This window comes from Dama dama, chromosome 13, assembly GCF_033118175.1.
Source record: "Dama dama isolate Ldn47 chromosome 13, ASM3311817v1, whole genome shotgun sequence".
Lineage (NCBI taxonomy): Eukaryota > Metazoa > Chordata > Mammalia > Artiodactyla > Cervidae > Dama > Dama dama.
Genome location: NC_083693.1, coordinates 26,190,951 through 26,213,867, shown reverse-complemented (window position 1 = coordinate 26,213,867; position 22,917 = coordinate 26,190,951). Strand labels below are relative to the sequence as shown.

At 39.1% G+C, this 22,917-nt stretch overlaps 1 protein-coding gene across 1 annotated transcript in view; it reads right to left on the bottom strand.

Annotated features, from left to right (window-relative positions):
- AGBL1 (AGBL carboxypeptidase 1) overlaps positions 1-22,917 on the bottom strand; it is an 836,354-nt gene that overhangs the window by 336,564 nt on the left and 476,873 nt on the right. The gene's annotated exons all lie outside the window — the stretch shown is intronic.

Sequence of the window (22,917 nt, the reverse complement as noted above, 5' to 3'; positions counted from 1 at the left end):
AAAGTATCTGATAGCACTGTGGAAATTATTGTAGTTTGAGGTCAAAGACACATATTTCTGGTGCTCTTCATTACTGAATAAAGGGACAAAAAATTTTCTGGACTTCAAACAATGTATTCACAGATTAGCAGGAATCTATTGAACTTGGTTTGAAAAGTACTGCATTAAAAATGAATTATGTCACTTTGGTGTCACTGATGTCAAAGCAATTGTAAATACCAATGAAAATGCAGGTACCAAATGTGGATGATCGTACTTGGTTATAAATTGGTCCTCTGGCTTATCCAGTGCATGCTTCTCTTTATAGGCATAACTTTAAATATCATAGTAATTTGCAAATGTCTGACAATGTATCCATGCACGGCCAAGGTTTTTCTTATATCTCAGTCGGAGAAAAATGAAATGTGCATCATACAACTGTTTCTTCATAGGGCTTTCCCTTTGAGACACCAGAAATCAAAAGCAAAGCATAGTTTAAAACTCATCAATAAGAAAACAATCCAATTAGCAAAAGGGGTGAGGGGGAGATCTAAGCAGACACCACACCAAAGAATACATACAGATGGCAAATAAGATATGAAAAGATGCTCTTTATCCTATGCCATGAGGGACTTGTGATCAAAACAATGAGGTGCTACTCCTTACCTATAAAAAAGGCCAAAATTCAAAGTACTGGCAACACCAAGTGCAGATAATGACGTGGAGCAACACGAACCCTCACTCATTGCTGCTGGTAATGCAAAATGGGGCCGTCACTTTGGAAGACAGTCGGGTGATTTCATGCAAAATTAAACATAGCCTTACCATACAATCCAGCAGTCACACTCTTGGTATCTACTCAAAGGGGTTGAACGTTGTATACACACAAGAACCTGCACATGGACGTTTCACAGTAGCTTTATTTGTAGTTGCCCAAACTTGGAAGCAATCAAGACATTCTTCAGTAGGTAAATGAATAATGAACTGCGATAAATTCCGACAATGGAATATTATTCAATACTAAAGACATGAGTTATGAAGCCATGAAAAGACATGGAAGCAGCTTAAATGCATATTTCTAAGTGAAAGAAGCCACCCTGAAAAGAATATACACTGTATGATTCCAACTATATGACACTCTGAAAAAGGCAAAACTATGGAAACAGTAAAAGATCTGTGGTTGCCGGGGAAGGATGAAGAGACACAGCACAGAGGATTTTGAGGGTTGTGAAACTATCCTGTATGGTACCATAATGTTGTATATATTTGTCCAAACGCAAGACATTTTATAAGGGCTTCTCTGGTGGCTCAGCGGTAACTAATCTGCTGGCAATGCAGGAGCAGCAAGTTCGATCCTTGGGATGCCCTGGAGAAGGAAATGACAACCCACTCCAGTATTCTTGCCAGGAGAATCCTATGGACAGAGGAGTCAGGCTGGCTACAGTACGTGGAGTTGTGGGGTCTCAAAGAGTTAGACACAACTGAGCACATCATCATACCATTAGCAAAAAATATTATAATTAAAATGTCAAAAGTTAAAGAGAGGATGCTAAAGTCAGCAAGAGAAAAACAAAGAGTTAACTACAAAAGAACACCCATAAGACCCTCAGCTGATTTTTTTTTCCTCAAATTCTTACCATTCATGTTGTCTCTCCATTCCCAGTCATCATACATGTAACCTCTGAGCCCAATTCAGTACAGAATGAATTATTTGACAAATGTTGAAAAATTAAAACCTAAGCCTCAACTAGAGACTAACACTGGACTAGCAAAACCAATGTCTTAACTTCTAAGGGCAATTTCTATATTCCATGTGATGTTAGGAAAGGATCAGGCATATCAAAGATTTGAAAAGAAAAAAGGACTTGAAATTGAAATTCCCCAGCTGCACCATCATCTTCTATACAAATTTCCCCCAATGTAGAAGTTAATGTTTAGTGCCTATATTGTATTAAAGGATAATTTTTAGTTGCTACACAGACTTGTGTGATAAATCCACAATGAAAAAGATTTATAAGGAAGAGACAGAAGAAATCAAAAAGCAAATCACACTGGTTTCACAGGAAACATAAGAAAGATGTTTGGCTCTTGAAAGGGTCACCAACAAGACAGAAGCACTACAATGTTCCCTTAGTAATGAAAAAGAGTTTCCTTTGTAAGAAAAGACTTGCTGCTAAGAGTGGAAAGAACATTAGGTTTATTTCTTTCAAGCATTGCTGTTTAGAGGCTTCAACCTCAAAATTTGTTCTTCGAAATAAACTTATTTTCTACATGTCATCAGTTTCAACTTCTTGATATAAAAGTTAGAAAATAACAATCACTGTGATTCACTGATGATTTTTACATAATTTTAATTAATTAATACTCTCAACTACCCCTCAACCTACTCACCAGTAGCAGCAAGAATTTTGCTTCTCCTGTCTTTGGGTTGGTAAATATAAATCCAAGTATACAGGTATTGCTAAAAGGTACCAAAAATATGCCACAGGGAGAGAAAAGGCAGATAGATCAAGTGTAGGCAATCTGCAAGCCTGATCTGCCTTCACCTAATTAAGTCTTTACTGAGGCCTGATCCCCTGGTCTTGGGACGACAAGACATGAATTGAGATTACAGCCCTACCCCTTAGCTGGGTGACTCTGATCAGGTTCTTTATCTCCACTGAAAATGTAGCTTTCTTTGAATCTATTAAGTGAAAATATTACCTTTTTTTCACAGAGTTGTCATAAGGAATAATTATAATACCCATGAAAGTCTATAGATTTGACATATGGTAAACACTTGATAACGGTTGTTTAATGAGAATGTTAATTATCATCTAATTGCCTACACTTTCATATAATAATTTTCTAACTGTTGTTCCTGTGTTGTTTAAATCTTTGTTGCCCCCCTTCCCAGACAAAAATTAAAAATCACCCATTTTAATATCTGCTGACGTGGCCCCCTGTGGGTTAATCAGAGATGGGCTGTATTTTAATCAAGGTGTCTGGATGGATAATTGACACAAGGAGCTGATGGTGTGAGTACATGCTCTCCTCAAGTTTCAGGTTGTGTGGATCTTAATGCAGAAGTATTTGAGGATGTCTCAACAGTTCTGTCTGCAGTGACAGAATCCAAAACACCCCTTTTAAGTCTCTAAGGGACAATCTGTCCTCTTGCTTCTTGGAAAGGAAAAATGGAAATTTGCTACTCGGGGGGCTAAAGAAGAAAAGAGAAAAAAAAAAAAAAAATGACAAACAGACTGCTGCAAATGTCCACAAGGCCCTCTGGGTTCCTTTCAGTAAAGGATAAGTTTTCACATTTTTTTGGCACTTTCAGTAGAAGTAATTAAACTTTGGCAACTTCCACGTCTCTGTGTTTCTCTTCTCTTCCAGATGGAGGGGGTGGGAAGAGAAGGAAAGGGTCAGGCTCCCCTTCTGAGAGCTGTGGTTCTGTGCTTCCCTCTGAAAGCAAGGCTCCCTCCTCTCTGGTAGGTACTGTGCCAGCCTGATCCTGTTCTTAGGCACATTGCCCATCTTGGAAGTGAAATGGTCGGGTACGAGAAATTGGGGGCTGAGGGAGAGAGGGTTCACGCATCACTGCAATATTACACTAAGTTTTTAGCCAAGTGCCCAGATTCTGGAGGCAGGGGGATGACAATGTTAAGAGAAACTTTAAGTGGGTTTTATATCCCTATGCCTAAGTCAGCTTCCAACTATTTTTTAAATAAAATAATTAACATATAGAAGTGAGATGTTAAAAAGCACATCAGATGTTGGATCTTTCAGAGGGGAGAGTTTCTGCTGTAACTTAGGAAACCTGTATTTGGAAAGAAATAAATAAAAGAAAGTCTCTAATGCAATGTGGGGAAATGGGGAAATGCCAAGGGGTAAGAGAACTTCTGGTTCTGAGAATCAGCTGAAACCAACTCCTCTGAGTCAGTGATGCCAGACATGGCTGAACATTCACAACAGAGGCTGACCTCTCATGCACTAACCCTGTCACTGCCTTTTACTGAACTGAATGGAACCATTTGGCATGGGGCTTCATATTCAATTACTCAGCTGGTCCACACCCAGCTATGTGTCAACAGCCAGGGTGAGAGACCTGATTTAAGACGTGTCACTGCTGTGAATAGGGCCTCCACTGGTCCACTGCTGGAGAAGCTGAGATCCTAGAATTCCTCTTGGAAGGAACCCTTTTGATGTTGATTGACTCCAAGAGACCAAATCATGGCTGAAGTCTCCCTTCCCCTCTGAACTTTATTTCTTTTCTCTACTGATGTATTTAACTTAGCATTCTCTCTTTCAAATTCTGAAGATGTTTCTCCCAAGGACTGATCTTTAAATAACTTCTCACCTCGCTGACAAATCAGGGGCTGCCCATTCTGATAAATCGTGACTATGATTCCGCAGACATATCATGAATTCCATCACCATTCATTCCCCACTAGCTGTGCTTTTTTTCAACCCATTGTAAATCTTTCACATGCAAGGAAAATAGGAAAATTGACGGGATTTCACCAGAAAGGGCATTAAACCAACTGATAACAATGCTTGGATCCAATCTCAAATCAGTGCTGTGTATTCTGTGACTCCATCCCAAATGAGGATGGATTTTTGTCTTCTTTTAAATTTCAGTTTCATTGTTGCCTAATGAACTAAACAATCCAACAGCAATAGCTACCATTTATTGAGTACACACATCTCAGTATAACAGAAGCTCAGATAAGTCCATCACATACAATCAAGCTTAATCCTCAGAATCTTCTATAGAGGAGTTACTTTATAATAACTCCCACCATACTTCAGATGAGGAATTAAGAATGTAAACCTTGGGGTTACTATGAGTAAGCGAGTTTAAGAGTTTGGTATTCAAAGCCAAATATATGTGTGTGTGTTTATATACATAAATAATTCCTTTAAAGCACATGCTAAGTAGCTATGGTACCTTTCAGAATGAGGAAGGAGGGATGAAAAGGATTTATAAGTCCAAAACAAAGAGCTTGCTGGTGTGTATTAATGTCATGGTGCTGCAAAGAAAGAAAAATAGAAAACAAGGAAGGGAAGGAAAGAAGGGGAAAGTGGGGGAAGAAAAAGGAAGAAAGGAAGGAAGAGAGGAGGGGGAAAGGAGAGGGTGAAGAATGACTGTGAGAAAAGGAGGGAGGGAGGGAGGGGGGACAGAAGGAAGGAAGTAATTAAGGTATATTTAGCTACTAGAGGTTTAAATTAGATGGAGATCATTTGCAAATTTTGAGGGGTGACATGATCTAGTGGAAAGAGGAAATGGCTAAGCTAAGAGGCCTGAACCCTGGATTCAATCCACTTATTAACGAGCTGTGTAACTTTAAGCGCATTATTTACCCTGCCTATCTCCATGTCTTTATCTACTGAATGGGATAATAATGATAATTTGCTTAGATCCCCTCAAAATAAAATGATACGGTTAATGTAGAGGACTTTGGGAAATTAAAACTGTTATTAAGTAGAATATGTTATCACTGATGATTCTGCTTAAAATACCACTTAAAATGCCTCTCTTTCCTTCCTTTCGTTCCCATAGAAGGCCAGTCAAGACTTCTTCCTAATTGGCCCAGTAAAAAAACTGTCTAACTTTCCAGAGATGGAAATCATCTTAATCATATCTTTAAAAAAAATTAAAATATTATTTGATCATTTATTCTTTCTTTCATTGGATTAATTAACTCACTTATGCCTAACTAAACCATGATTGGTGCTCAATTTTACAGCCAAATTTTTGTCCAATGTGCTTCTTGATTTCAATACCTCAACTCCTATTCAAGTAATGCAAATGTCAAGAAATGCAAATTAATGTATTATTGGCATAAGCAGAGCATAATTGGAAAGGTACATATGCTAAAAACAAATCAAATAATGTCCTGTCCAATTTATTTTCACAGTACCTGACTTAAGGATTCGAGAGACCTCAGCTGGCTGTCTATAGAAGAGTATGTTCATTCTTAATTAAACCTACATAACCTCTCTTTTAACCAAATGCCTGTCAGTGATCAGACCTGGTTCCAATGTTATCCCCATGACTTCCTTTGACAATGGGCCTTCCTGATAAGCTATTTGCTTCATGGGGTCTGTCTGAAGGTTAAGGCAAATAGGCAGATGGGGAAAAATGGCTTCGGTTACCACCAATCCTAGGATATTTTAATAGCCAGTAGATTTTCACTAAAGGAGAAGTCTGCAGCCGTTACGAATGAAGTCAAGCAGGCTGTGGACACTTGGAGTGTATCAGAGTTGGCAGGGAATACTGTTAGAGACTTCCTTGTCTGCCTTGAGTAAACCAGCATCATCAGCTGGCCCTGTTCTACTACAGGAGTGTTCAGAATGTCTAAGCTATAAAATTCCTTGTGACTATGCCACTGAAAGAGCAAGTCAGCCAGTTTATGTCTCCCTTACATTCACTCATCATGATAGTGCTTAGGGATAAATGTAGATTCAAGAGTTATTTTAGGGGTAAAGGCAAGGGTAGGAAAAGCAGTGTTCCCTACCAAGGCTCTTTTTTAAATCACTTAATTAATGTGCCTGCATCGGGTCTTAGTTGCAGCACACAGGATCTTTTGTCCTGGCGCAAGGGCTTAGTTGCCCAGAGGCATGTGGGATCTTACTTCCCCAACCAGAGATCAAACCCACATTCCCGCCCCCTGCATTAGAAGGCAGATTCTTAACCACTGGACCACCAGGGAAGTCCCATGAAGGCTCTTTTGAATTCAGCTTCCTGTCCTAGGAACCAGTTCTCAGACTGCAGGCATCCATCTCTCCGCATCCACCCATTGAAGGTGCCTTCAGCAAGAAAACAAAAGGTGAGTTGAGTGACAGGCAAAATCCACTCTGACCTTCCCCAGAGCACGGTCTAGGAGGCATATAGAAAGGGGCCTTGACAGATAGGTTTCCACCTGGCAGTAAACAGACGACTACATCTTATAGACCTGTTGCAAGAGCTTTTAGGATCTTTTAGGAACTTCATAGGCAACTTCCCAGGTGGAGCTAGTGGTAAAGAATTCACCTGCCAATGCAGGAGACATAAGAGATGCAGGTTCAATCCTGGGTCATGAAGAGTCCATGGAGGAGGGCATGGCAACTCACTCTAGTATTCTTGCCTAGAAAAATCCCATGGACAGAGGAGCCTGGTAAGCTACAGTCCATTGGGTCCCAAAAGAGTCAGACACAACTGAAGCAACTTATCACGCATGCAGGAACTTCATGAATTACATTGTAGTACAATGAACATATGCTATATGCATAGGGGTATCTGTATTTTTGGAAGACTTCCATTTATGCACAAAGTTTAGTAAACAGTGGACAAATTGAAGTCTGATATCAGAAAGAAGGAACCTTATCAATTTAGAGCCGTCACTTTTCCAGGTTAAGCATTCACAGTTCTTGCAAGTGACACCTGAGGTGCTTCCAAAACCCCTCATCAATTTGTGAACTTCCTCTGAATCCATTTCTGGTTTTCAGTGTCCTTCCCAAGGATGTGGTCCAGAACTGAACACAACATTCTACACCTTCTCAGATCAGTAATAATAATAGAGAAGCAGTCACTTTTTACTACTGTAGAAGTAATTCCAGGTTCAATTTAACAAAGATGGCGGATCAAGTGTACCACCATTTGGGGACCCAAAGTTTAGCTACTGTAAATAGTTTGTATAAAACTCAGCTGTTATTTTATAAGTTTTATGTTCAACATGGAACTTATATTGTGAGAAACCTTCTCATACGTATCTAACATATACTGAACGTTATTAATGTTATGCAAAACAAATCCAAGAACATTGTTGATCAATTTGCTATTAGCCAACTGGATCCCACCATTTATCATCATTATTCTAAATGAATTTTGGATTAGGGCTGATAGTTATCAAAATGGGAACCCATTTGCAAAAATAATATTTGGATGTTAGGTAATGGATTAAATTACTGGCAATAATAGTGACTGACAACTTATTCCATCTTCATGGAGCATGATGACATCACTACTTACTGGTGCTTACCAAAAAGAAAACCGATTTGCCAAGTTGTTACCCTTCCATCCACTTATCCATTCTTTCATTGATTTTCTATTTCACTTCACAAAGGATTTGTGGTATTCAGAAGTACACATAATGTACATAAATGCCAAACATAAAAATAAAGAGTCAACACACTGTCATTTAGAATAGGAGATTGAGAACAGGAAGAAAAACCATAAATAGAGAGGCAGTTTGAATGTATGCAGTTAAAATGTTTAACTGAAAATTTGCCCCTTGGTTTCATATCACTAAAATAAAAATAGGAACATCTTCAGTTACATGATCCACATGGTCTTTAAGGAGAAAGTATACCAAATTATTAGGGGGAGAACATATGACTAATAGAATACTCTGTGTGGCAGATGAAACGACATAAGGCTAGTCAATTTCCCTTTATAACTCTGGCTCAGAAACTAAGCAAAATTCAGTTCACTGTGAAGCCAGTCTCTATTTCCTCTATGTGATTACCCTAAAATCAGCCATTCTCTTTTCCTTAGAGTAGTTAGTCATCAATCAGCATCTCTCAAGAATCATTCTGAGTCACAGCGTCCTAGCATTGAAAGGGATATTAAAGTTAATCTATTTCAATCTCCCATTGAAAGCTAGAACCAGTGCCCGAAAGCATTAAGTAACAAGAAGCCCACTACATTCTCAAGGCAGTGTCTGCTCCATTTCCATAGTTCTTATTAATGCCAAATTCATCCTTATATTGACTTTCAACAATGGACCATAGTTCTACTGCCAAAAGAGCAACAAAGTCTAAGTTGAATTTTTACACTTAAATACCATTAACATGCTTAAATAAGTTATCTCAATATAATACCCTTAGAATAGATGCTGCCATATTTTAAATGAACTCATCATTTATGAGAACATTCAGAGCAAACAGTGGAAATAAAGATACTTATCATGGACTCTGGAAGAAGTCATTAAGGATACTACTCTGCCTTAGGTGAAATATAGATCAGTTTCACTCACTGACATGAATGGTGCTGTACAATCGCCTTGCTCTACATTTCTTGCATGCTCATCATGGTGGTATCTTTGTCATTGCTAATACTTTTTTGTACTTGGATCTAACAGACAAGGTAGGACAGGCTATACCTTGCATTATGTAAAAGATTAGATCTGCAAGTGTGATTCTTATAACCTCTGGGATTTGTACTCTTAGCAATTGAGGTTCTTAAGTCCAAAGCATTTTACTAGAAAGCAGTAATTGCTGTTTTATCACAGTAGTAATAACATTAGTCTGGTGTATTCTGTCCAGACTGTTAAATGCAGTGACACTCTCTCACCCAATGATCTCCACCATGAAATAATGACAACATCAAGAAGATCTCACAATACAATTGACATTGTTGACAATCACTGAGCAGTAAAGATCTGGAATTTGATCCTTCTCTGAATTGATCAATCTCTCACAAGCAAGAGAATGATCAAAATAGACACCAAGGAAACTGACTATACAGACAATGACCAGACCATATATGACAATAGGACTCTCTAATCCATAAGTGAAGCCCAGAAAATCCAACTGCAGCCTCTGCTGCAATCAGCCAGAATGGTCAGGACTGGGTTAAGGATGACCAGCTCCCCCAAATGTCACCCCAACTCTCATCCAACTCAGGACAAACTAGAGAAAGCCAAGTATTCTTACCGAAACAATCACATAAGGAGCCCCTCTGATATTTATCCACTTTCTCCAAGCCTCCAACCTGATGCTTTCCCCTTTTTGCACTATAAAGCTTTTCTAACTACCTGATTGCCACTGAGTGTCTGCCAGACAAGTGACGGTGCCTGACTCCCTTGCTGTATCAAGTTCTGAATAAATCACCTCTCTGTTCTTTTATTTCCACAAAACACAAGTATAGTAAGAGTCAATTTGAAGCATCCTGTTACTTCTATTATGGGCTTCCCTGGTAGCTCAGCTGGTAAAGAATCCACCTGGTAATGCAGGAGACCCTGGTTCGACTCCTGGGTCCTGAAGATCTGCTGGAGAAGGGAAAGGCTACCCACTTCAGTATTCTTGGGCTTCCCTGGTGGCTCAGCTGGTAAAGAATCCTCCTGCGATGTGGGAGACCTGAGTTTAATCCCTGGGTTGGGAAAATCCCCTGGAGAAAGGAACAGCTACCCACTTCAATATTCCGGCCTGGATAATTCCATGGGTTGTATAGCCAGTCCATGGAGTTGCAAAGAGTCAGACAGGACTGAGCAACTTTCACTTTCATGCTCTATTACATATTATATTCAAGAATCCTGTGCTTAGAAGTTTAACTGCTTGATGGCAAAGAATAAGTCTTGTACTTCTAATGACACTGATAAATGGGCTCTGGGGTTAAGGGGAGATGAGAAAAGCCCTTGTTTGTAGCCTTTTCCAATTTATATTATGTAAAAGTTCTTACCAAGGCCAATTTCAAGCTACCACTGATTTAACAACTGGGTTGTAAATTCCTGAATATTTAACAATCAGTTCTAGCAACCTCATCACTGTATATTTGTCTATTTTTTTCTCACAGTATCTAACACTGCCCAACACAGGTAAATATCCAAAAAAAAAAAAAACAAACACACAAATGGATAGAAAATGGTAGATATAGATATATCAATAGATATAGATGTATTAATAGATATAGATATGGGAATATATAAATGATAGATGAATTACTAACCTAATGGGCAGCAGACAAATAAATATGTTCTAGATAAATACACCTTGTTTTAGAAAACCTGCCTAAGGCATGATACATGCTGATATACTGGTACAAAAGAAAAATAAAAGATCTCTGCTTTTAAGAAGATTAAATTTTAACAGAGTACATACAATGAAGAGTAAATATAACAAATAAGTAAATTATATATATATATATAAATTATATACACAATAAAGAGTAACTATAACAAATAAGTAAATTATATATATACATAATAATTATATATATAGTTTAAGCTATGGTTTTTCCAGTAGTCATGTATGGATGTGAGAGTTATATCATAAAGAAGGCTAAGAGCCAAAGAATTGATGCTTTCAAATAGTGGTGCTGGAAAAGACTCTTGAGAGTCCCTTGGACTGCAAGGAGATCAAATCAGTCAATCCTAAAGGAAATCAATCCTGGATATTCACTGGAAGAACAGTTGCTGTAGCTGAAACTCCAATACTTTGGCCACCTGATGTGAAGAGCCTACTCATTGGAAAAGACCCTGATGCTGGGAAAGAGTCAAGACAAAAGGAGAAGGGAGCAGCAGAGGACGAGACAGTTAGATAGCATCACCAACTCAACGGACATAAATCTGAACAAACTCCAGGAGATAGTGGAGTACAGAGGAGCCTGGCATGCTGCAGTCCATGGAATCACAGAGTCAGACAAGACTTAGCAACAGAATAACATACTGTTGTATTAGAAGGTGGCAAGTTATATAGAAATATGCAAAGGGAAAACTGGGCAAGTAGGACTGGAAGCTGTGAGGGTGAGGATGGTCAAAGTAGGCAGCTTTAGATAGATGAGAATTGAGTGCTGACTTCAAGGCAGTGGTTAGCTGTGTAAAACTCCAGAAAAAGAGGGAATGGCTAGGGCAAAGCCCTTGGACAGAAGTCCATCAGGAATTTTCATAGAATTGTAAGGAAACCACAGTTTTTTGAGCAAAGAGTAAGAAGGAGACACACCAGGGATCAGGCCATGTAGAAAACTGCAAACTACTGTAAGGATTTTAGATTGTATAAGGAGTAAACTGGGGAAACGCTGAAGCATTTTGAGCACAGGAATGAAGTAATTAAGTTTTAAGAATTCAATTATTAATGTGATCCAATATGAATGCATTGAAAATAGCTTTAGAGTTGGAAGACTATTTTTTTTTTTTTTAGAGTAACCCAGGGAAGAGATGATGGTGGCTTAGACTGAAAGGGGTGGGAGAGATAGGAGGCATAAAAAAGTGAAACTGCTCAGTCCTGTCTGACTCTTTGCGACCTCATGGACTGTAGCCTACCAGGCTCCTCCGTCCAGGCAAGAGTACTGGAGTGGGTTGCCATTTCCTTCTCCAGGGGATCTTCCCAACTCAGGGATGGAACTTGGGTCTCCCCGCATTGCAGGCAGATGCTTTACCATCTGAGTCACCAGGGAAGCCCATAAGGAGGCATAAGGGGTGGTAATAATTGATAACGCAATGACATGATAAAAAGTAATAAGATGCTGGATGTAGGAGAAAAGTAAATCCAAGAGAATGTGTATTTTGATCAACTATAAGAGAAAGATGAGTCACAGTTGAATACAAGTATTTGGAATTGAATAAAGAAAGACAGAACTGACATCAATCAAAATAACAAAGTTTATGGAGGAGAATTTATCGTAGAACATGAGTTTGAAATGCCTATCAGACTTCTGAGTCTGGAACTATAAGATGGATCTGAGCTAAAGGTATAAATTTGAAATAATCAGCAGAAATGATACTTAAAGCTGTAAGTCTGGTTGAGATTATCAACGGATTGAGAGAACAGAGGGATGAGACGATGACAGAACAGAGCCAACATTAAGAGTTCAGGAAGTGGACAGAAAGTCCCACCGGAAGTGAAACCACTAAAACACAACAATCAGTGAGTTACGGGAAAACCAAGAAACACTGGTGTCCTGAAAGCCAAGTGAAGAAAGTACATTGAGGAAAGGATGAATAACTTAGTCAGATACTGCATGTGGGTGACATGACACAGGAACTAAAAGCATACCATTGGGGTTAGCAGTGTGGAGGTAATTCATTAGCTTGACATTAGCAATGTCACTGGAGTAAAAAGGCTTCAAAAGAGTGGGTTTAAAGAAAATGAGTGTGACTATACAAGGAGAGAAGTCAGGTACATAAACTGCCATACCTGCATGAAATGAAATGCTCTACAGTAGTTACATATATTTGTTGACGGAGAAGTATACCACAATACATCACTGAGTTTAAAAGATTATACTTGGGACCTCTCTGGTGGTCCGGTGGTCAGGGATATGCCTGACAATGCAAGGGAAACAAGTGAAGGCACCGCAGTGAGAAGCCTAGCAGCGCAATTAGAGAGTAGCCCTCATTGGCTGCAACTAGAGAACGCCTATGCAGCAATGAAGAACCAGCACAGCCAAAGCTAAAAATCATTTTTTAATTAAAAATTAAAAAATTATATTTTACTCCATTATACTACACTTCTGGTAATGAACAAGCAATATGTGTCATAGTAACCTGCCCCAAGATTATACATTTCAATATTGGACTAAATTAAACATATACACATTTTAAGTTACTAGAGGGTGACCGAAGCCTTATATCATTATTAAAATTCTTTCCCACAAAGAAAATCCCAGGCCCAGATGATTTCACTGGTGAATTCTATCAAATATTTGATGAATGAATAACACCAATATTCTCCAGGCTATTTAATAAAATATGGAAAGAAAGAACATTCTCTAAACACATTTTAGGAGAACAACATTACCTTGGGCACAAAACTTAACAAAAACAACCTAAGACATAAAATCCAAAACAAATATATTTCAAAAGCAAAAACATACATATCTTTTACAAAATACTTACAAAATTACTGTTGAAACATATAAAAAGATAACAAATTATGAACAGATATGGGTTTATTCTAGGAATGCAAGGTTGGTTTATCATTGAAAAATCAACCAGAATCATACAGATGAAAAATCACAAAAATATCATACTGAGTAAAATAAGCAGAAATAAGGGGACTCATTTTATGATTCCATTTATATCAAATTCTAGAAATGGGAATATGATTTTCAGTGACCAAAAGCAACTCAGTGGCTACCTTAGAGCTGATCCCTATCATGGAGGATGACAAAGTAGGAGGAAGCTTGGGGGGAGGTGTTAGTAGCATCTGTATTCTGACTGTGGTTCATGCTTTCAGTGGTACACACACTGACAATACTCTTCAAATAGGACAGGTAAAATGGGTGCATTTTATTATATATAAATTAAAACCAATAAAATATATTTTAAAATTAGTCAGTGCAGTTCATCTATTAGCTGAAATATGCACACATTTCTTCAATTATCTTACCAGGCTTCTCATTATTGGAAAAGACAACTAAAATACGAAAAAGAAAAAGGTGAGACTGTACTCTTTGGTCTTGAACTGGAGAAATCAACCTGTTGTCTTGTTTTTATATACATGCAGGATATTTCTCTTAGCTCCTGTCTCATAAGAAAAATCAGTAGCAATGAGCACACACAGTTTTTAAAGACTTTCCTTCAATAAAAGTAGCCATTGTTTCTTGAAGGAAAATCTGATTTCACAGCAGGATGAAGGAAGACTAGAATTAGCCAGGAATATTTTGTGTTGCCAGAAACTAAAAAAGTTCCCAGAGAATGATGAAAACGTGCCAAAAAAAAGAAGAAGAAGAAAAAGAAGATGGCATGAAGTGGCTCCCTTCGGGGAAATTTGAGCAATAAAATAGAGTGACACTGATGGCCTATAAAATTCATTGAATAATCCATGAGTCCTTACCAGTGTGATAGCTAGAAAGGTGGATACATAGATAGATAGGAAGGGAAAGTTCTTTCTTGTCATAGAAAGCTAACTAGTAAACAAAAAATAATGATAGAGTGGAGGAAAAAAAAAAAAACCTAAGTTGATGTTAAGCTAGTGGTTTGATGAAAAATATTCTATTTTTAGGGCATTTCCCTGGCCCTAAAGTGTCTCCCCACAGGAAAACTATTTATTATAAGGTGGAAAACTATAAGTTTACAGTGGATAAACCTGAAATACAGCACTTTGATCAAGTGATCAAATTTAGCATCATTGATATTGGGGCAAACAAACTCTTTTTACCTCCTGTCAAGCCCCCAAAAGGTTGCAGCATCATTTTTGTGATATACCTGCCAAGGATGCAAACACTGAATCTAACAATGGGAGAACAATCAGACAGATTCACATGAGGGACATTTCCTTCAAAAATGTCAAGGTTAAGAGAGATAAAAGATGAGAAACTGTTCTAGATTAAAGTAAATGAAAGCGCCATGACAGCTAAATGTAATATGTAATCCTGGATTGGATCCAAAACAAGGGGGAAAGAGCTATAAAACACATTATTGGGATAATTGATGAGATTTGAAGATGGACTCTGGTTAGATAGAGTACTGCATCAAGGTTTATTGTTTGATTTCATAATTTTATGAGAGTATGTAAGAGAATATTTTATTGTAGCTATACAAGAGAATGTCCTTGTTTTTAGGAAACACACACTAAAAGGGCATGATGTCTCCAATTACTCTCAAATGATTCAGAATAATAGGTGGACAGATACATAGAGGATAGATTAGAGAAATAAAGATGTAGATTGATGGATGACAGGAAGGAAGAGAGAGGAAGGAGGGAAGCAGGTAAGGAAGGGAAGAAGGAAGGGAAGACGGAAGCAGAATTATAAAGCAAATTGGGCAAAATGCAAACTGTTGATAAATCTGGATGATCAGAACTTTATACTGTTCCTGCAAATTTTCTGTAAGTGCAACAATTTCAGAATTTAAAAAAACATACCCCCAAATGATAGATTTCAAAACAACAATTACAGGTCACTCTCACATTTTTAAAACTACTTGTTTATATGTGCTCATGTACTTAGCACCAAAGAATTGATGCTTTCAAACTGGTGCTGGAAAAGACTCGAGAGTCCCTTGGACTGCAAGGAGATTAAACCAATCAATCCTAAAGTTATTCAACCCTGAATATTCATTGGATGGACTGATGCTGAAGCTGAAGCTCCAATACCTTGGCCACCAGATGTGAAGAGCTGACTCATTGGAAAAGACCCTGATGCTGGGAAAGACTGAGGGTAGAAGGAGAAGGGGGTGACAGAGGATGAGATGGTTGGATGGCATCCTGACTCAACGGACATGAAGTTTTAGCAAACTTTGGGAGATAGTGAAGGACAGGGGAACCTGGTGTGTTGTAGTCCATAGGGTTGCAAAGAGTCGGACACAACTTAGTGACTGAACAGCAAATGTACTTTGTATACAAATATATGCATGAAGATTCTGGAAAGATATACGTGAAAATGGTAAAAGTGCATGAGGGATGTTTAATATTTTTGCGTTGTTCCCCAATCAGTATTTTCTCAGTCACCTCAGTGAACAATGATTACACATATTATTTGCAATCACAAATTAACAAAGGTTTAACAACAAAAAAAATCAAAAGACATTTGCTCTAGTTTTTCCTAGGGAAGGGTCAGTCACTCTCAAAAAATACAGGCGTTTGTTCAGCTTCTGTGCCTCCTCCTAAGGTCAGGTTAAATTTTTGTCTGAGAAGGAGAACAAAAAACAAAGCTTATTTGGACTGCAAACAGAATACTACAGGCAGAGTATTTCTCTGCTTTGGAGGTGAGCCTACTGTGTTCCATCTCGGCTGGCCTGACAAACACTGCAAAGGCTGAATTTGATTGGATTATCTGGCTGTGGTGCCTGACCCCAGGCAAATGAGAGGTATGTTTACCTGAGCTTCAGCCTTATCAAAAGTGTTGAAAAGCCAAACCTGACAGATCTCAGCACTCCCTGCAGGAACTCTCCCCATGCATGGCACAGAATACAGAATCATCCTCAATAGTTACTGCTGTTGATGTTTTTTTTTTTACCCAGACACGCCCCATTGTTTGGGCCAGCAGAATTCCTATTGGCTGTATCTTCTTTCCACAGTGATCACTGGAGAGGATCAACTGCATCAGAGTCTTCGATAACAGAGTTAAGAGACTGAGGCACCAAAATTGAGGTTCTTTATACATCTTCATTGAAGAGACTGTATTCCTTGTCAGTAAAGTAAGGTTTCCCTGGTGGTTCAGATGCTAAAGAATCTGCCTGCAATGTGAAAGACCTGAGTTTGATCCCTGGACTGGGAAGATCCCTTGGAGAAGGGAATGGCTACCCACTCCGGTATTCTTGCCTGAAGAATTCCATGGACAGAGGAGCCTGGCAAGCTATAGTCCGTGAGGTCACAAGAGTCAACACAACTGAGAAACTAACATTAATGTACAGTGTGTGATGAGTATAGTCAACCCAGACTCACTGTGATTTCAAATATCACAATATTCTATTAATGAAAGTATAATTCAGATGGCAAAATTCTTGTCATACACATTATCCTTATCTGTAAGTGTAATTTGCTAATTGAGCAATTAAACATTATTGATACCTTTAAATGGGTTAATATTTAAAATCACTGACAGTAGTGCACAGCATATATAAGTTAGTTATTAATAATACTTTCCCTATGAATGCATTTACATACTAGTTATGTGTTTCAGAAAAAGGGTCACGTTGAAAGATAACTGGCTTTCTAGTGAGTCCTCAGGGACTGCAGCAGAGTAAAAGGTTTCCTACCAGCCTGTGACTCGCATCTTGTGAGTTCTATCTTAATGATCCCCACTTCTGGAGGTGACCCAGCACAGACACTCCTGCCTGATTAACATACATGTCCCCATGGCAGTGTCTGCCTTATTCATGGTCACTTTCTAAGGCTGTCCACTGATCCTAGCTTTGGTCCGTGTGCCCACATCTCTTTCTAACCCAAACTTTTTTTTTCCCCCTGAGTTCTCCGTTTCCCTGAATTGCTATACTTTCAAGAAAATCTTCCAGGAGGGCATAGCTTATGTGCTTCAGGAAAGGCTAACCCCTTTTCACTGCCCTAAACTTCTCCATGACCAACTGAACACTTTCAGGCCCATCCTGCAAAACTCAACCTCTATGCCTTTGCTTATGTTGTTTAATCTTCCTGAAATCCCTCCCTTCAATTTCTACCTATAAAATGAGCCCATTCCCCAAAGTCCTAGTGAATACCACCCCTTCCAGGAAGCCTTCTTGGACAACCCCTTACAAGCAGCCAAATGTAACATCCTTCTCTCACCAGGGAAGCACAGGGCCCTGTGTGTTGCTCTAGGCACGTCCTCTGCGCTGGGCAGTGGCTTCGCACACGTCCTTGGAGCTGCCCCACGGTGGGCAGAGAGCTCATGGCATGAAGACTGACTGCTGGCCAACTGGACTGGAATCCTGACTCCTTACTTGATTTCTATGTGACTTTGGACAAAAGATTCAACCTCCCTGTACCTCAATTTCCCCATCTGTGGGGAAAAAGATAAAAATAATATCTATGCATCAAGTGGTGGTTAGAATGAAGCAAGACCATGCTATAGCACGCTCAAGGAAGACACAGCAGAGGCTCAAGGAGAAAGTCTGACTGAGCCACATCACAGCTCTTCCAACTTACTCTCTGTATGACTTTGGACATGTTACCTAACTACCCCCGGCTCAAGTTTCCTTATTCAAAGAGGTGGTAAAGAATCCACCTGCCAGTGCTGGAGACACCGGAGACATGGGTTCAATCCTTGGTTTGGGAAAACCCCTGGACAAGGAAATGGCAACACACTGCAAGTATTCTTGCCTGGAGAATTCCATGGACAGAGGAGCCTGGTGGGCTACAGTCCATGGGGTCACAAAGAGTTGGGTACGATTCTGTGACTAAACAACAGCCTTAAAGATTTATATTGACAGTTAATCTAACACATGCAAACATTAGATTACAGAGTAGGCTCTAATAGTATTCATTTATAATATATTATAAGGTCAAGGCCAAGCCAGGTTCCAAGTTCATGGTAAGCGCTCAGATAACATTACTAGTTATCCTTCACAGTCATAATTGCCCAGGGTATAACTATGAAATTGCCCTGCTGGATGGTTTAGAAGTGCAGGGTTAGGAGAGAAAGAGAGGATGAGAGAGACCAAGCAAAAGAAAGACAGATTTAATATCCCTTCTTCTTTCTGACTGAATTTTGTCAAGCATTATCTTGCAGATGAGAATGACCTTGTCTGTGAAGCCGGACCCAAATCCATTGGTTCTATTTGGTGTGTGGGGAGTGCTGGCAGGCAGCATGCACGTGTGTCCAAAGAGACACCAACCATCACAAAAGCTCTCTGAACGGTGATGGCAGTGGAATGTGGAGCGTGGCTTGCTATCCTTAATCACCTTTTTCCTGCTCCACCCTCTTGGCCATCCTATAACTCCTGAGCTTCTGTTTCTCATCAGTGTTCTAAATGTATTAATCATTCCTTTCAATGTACTCTGAAAGCAATTCATGGATTTCACACCTAGCTAGTCTCTCCTCCTTGTGCAACTTATGCAACCGAGTGATGAAAGAATAAACCTTCCAACTGACACATGTGCTCTTAGGAAATCAGTTCCTGAATTCCTTTGAATCTTTTTTTAACTCTTATCATCAGATTATTTTATGTTTGAAAGAAATGATGTGGGTATTTTCAGACTTAACATCTATTGGTTTTGTCTTCACTCCTATTTTCTTCTCAGGGTTGGCTACTTTTCTGCCATCTTCAACTCTATCATACTCCAGCTTGCTTCCAATCTGGATACTTTAGGGCAATAGCACAAATAAAATTTCGAGTTCTGGTCTCTAACAATTATTGTTATTTTTTCCTAGAGAAAACAGTAGCCCATCTTGTTTACATTCCCCAACTGACAACACCATGGTGTTTCTTTTAAAGCAGTTTCATAACACCGTAGTATTTTTTCAAATATTTATTAATTATTTGGCTGCATTGGATCTTAGCAGTGTCATGTGGGATCTTTCATTGCAGCACGCAGGCTGTCTAGTTGTGGTGTACCAGCTCAGTAGTTGCGGCACACAGACTTAACTGCCCTGTGGCATGTGGGATCTTAGTTCCCCACACAGATCGAACCCACACCCCCTGCTTTGGAAGGTAGATCCTTAATACTGGACCACCAGGGAAGTCGCCCATTGTAGCAATTTTTAAACTTCAGGAATCACAAAAGTCTAGGGTTTGAAAAATCGTACAGAACAAAGAATCTGCCTCAATGAAGGAGACCCAGGTTCGACCTGGAAGAAGGAAATAGCAACCCACTCCAATATTCTTGCCTGGGAAATCCCATGCACAGAGTAGCCTGATGGGCTACAGTCCATGTGGTTGCAAGAGTTGGAAACAACTTTGTGATTAAACCAACACCACCAAAGACAATAAATGTTTCTCTGGCCTCCGCAGGTTCAAACGTCTTTAGAGCTAGAGGCTAAGTAAGTATCATCCAGTTCAATCTTCTGATTTTGTAGGTAAGGAATCCAAGCAAGATTCAAAGAGAGGACTTGGAAAACTAAGTAACTGCAGGTAATCAGTAGTTCTCAACTATGGGTGGTTTTAACCCACAAGGGGGCAACTGATACTGTCTGGACACATTTTTGGTCCTCACAACTAGCACTTACTACTGGCATCTAGTGGTTAAGGCCAGGGATGCTACCAAACATCCTACAGTGCACAGGAGAGCCCCTTGAAAAAATTACCCAGCCCAAAATGTCAAGAGCACAGAACTGGAAAACTCTGAGATAGATTCCTCCTTCAATAATCCATTTAATGTCTCCTGCCAACAAATAGCCATACTCATTGCCTAAGAAATTCATAATGCAAATTAAACTCATATCTCGTGTCCTTGATGAAGAGAAGGCTGTTGGTTTCCATTTCACCACTTTGCTTGGCAATCTCTTTAATGGTTCCTAACAGAGACTACAAATGGTCTTATTTCTCTGCCAATGTTGAGCCAGTGATGAAGTATCAATGTCAGGGAGATTTGGGGGAGAAAGATTTCATTTCTGGGTTATATTTAGGGGTTGATCATGAACAGCTGTACTCGACCCATTCATGGGTGACTGAGGAGCATCTGAGGAGCATTAGGACACAAAAATTGATTTGTTATGGAAACTGGCAATGCTTTTCAGGGATAAATGAGATTTCAAATGAATGATAAAATGATGATCCAATTTGGAAGTCAATCCGATAGTTGTTTCAATGGTCTCTTTTAGGACATCATTTCACAAAATTTAAAAAGTAAATTGATGAACAAATCTATGAGTTCCTTTCTATGACAATATAGCTGAGTGAAAAAATATAAGAAATTTTGCCTCTCAATCTTGCCATTACCAGATCTGGAAGTAAAAAGAAAGTAAGAAAGAACCTATCAAAATTATGAGATGCCAGAATTTAAGAATTATTTTTTAAAACAAAAGTGGCCATTATATTTCTGTGCTTTCTTCCTTTCTATGCTTAGTTGTCCATTCATTCACTTTAAGTGCTATGAAAAGTAAAAGCGTCAGTCACTCAGTCATGTTTGACCTTTTGTGACCCCATGGATTGTAGCCCACCAGCATCCTCTGTCCATGAAATTCTCCAGGCAAGAATACTGGAGTGGGTAGCTATTCCCTTCTCCAGAGGATCTTCCCTACCCAGGGATCGAACAGGGGTCTCCTGAATTGCAGGCACATTCTTTACCATCTGAGCCACCAGGGAAGCCCAGATTTGTCATATATACGGTTAAATTAAAAAGCCCAAGTGAAAATGCAACTACTCATACTACCATAAGCAAAGAATCAAGGCCAAGGCAGGTTTTAATTTGGTAAATGATATTTTGCAATATCCAGTTCCATTTTTTTTAAAGCACTTAGACCTAGAAATTCCACTTTGGAACTCTAATTGATTAGTTGAAAATGTGGTGAGTAGGGAAAAGTTTATAGGTTAAGATCTTTTTCCTGAGAGTTGCATAAAACTGCCAAAATTTGGAAGCAAACTAAATGTATAACAATTCAAGGAACTTGCAGTGTAACAAATGCAATGTTGGGGGAAAATGCAGTTGTTAGAAGCATGATGTTTTCAGAGAAAAGTGGGAAACTCTTATGATACAATGTTAATTAAAAACAATTCACAGGTGGTCTTGCCTTCTGAGATGGCTTGCATTCTGTCTATGGTGTGTGTTTCTCTCTAAATAAATCCATTTTTCATCTGGCACTTTGTCTCTAACTGAATTCTTTCTGTGATGAGACATCAAGAACTGAGGTTCCTTAAGTTCTAAGACTAGGTGTGTGATCTCAGTTAAAAGATCATGGGTTCAGGGGATGTCCCTGGTGGTTTAGTGACTAAGAAATATGCTTCCAAAGCAGGGGACCCAGTTTCAATCCCTGGTCAGGGAACTAGATCCAACATACTGAAACTAAAGATCCCATGTGCTGCAACTAAGACCTGCTACAATCAAATAAATAAATAAAAATAAATATTAAAAATAGACTGTGGGTTCAAGTCCCAATTTGCATAACATAGTTTTATACTCCATTGACTTCCAATATATGAACCGTGAACTTCAGATGTTCAAGCTGGTTTTAGAAAAGGCAGAAGAACCAGAGATCAAATTGCCAACATCCGCTGGATCAATGAAAAAGCAAGAGACTTCCAGAAAAAACATCTACTTCTGCTTTATTGACTATGCCAAAGCCTTCGACTGTGTGGATCACAATAAAGTGTGGAAAATTCTGAAAGAGATGGGAATACCAGACCACCTGACCTGCCTCTTGAGAAACCTATATGCAGGTCAGGAAGCAACATTTAGAACTGGACATGAAACAACAGACTGATTCCAAATAGGAAAAGGAGTACATCAAGACTGTATATTGTCACCCTGCTTATTTAACTTATTTTCAGAGTATATCATGAGAAATGCTGGGCTGGAGGAAGCACAAGCTGGAATCAAGATTGCTGGGAGAAATATCAATAACCTCAGATATGCAGATAATACCACGCTTATGGCAGAATGTGAAGAAGAACTAAAGAGCCTCTTGATGAAAGTGAAAGAGGAGAGTGAAAAAGTTGGCTTAAAGCTCAACATTCAGAAAACTAAGATCATGGCATCCAGTCCCATCACTTCACGGCAAATAGATGGGGAAATAGTGGAAACAGTGGCTGACTTTATTTTTCTGGGCTCCAAAATCACTGCAGATGGTGACTGCAGCCATGAAATCAAAAGACGCTTACTCCTTGGAAGGAAAGTTATGACCAACCTAGACAGCATATTACAAAGCAGAGACATTACTTTGCCAAC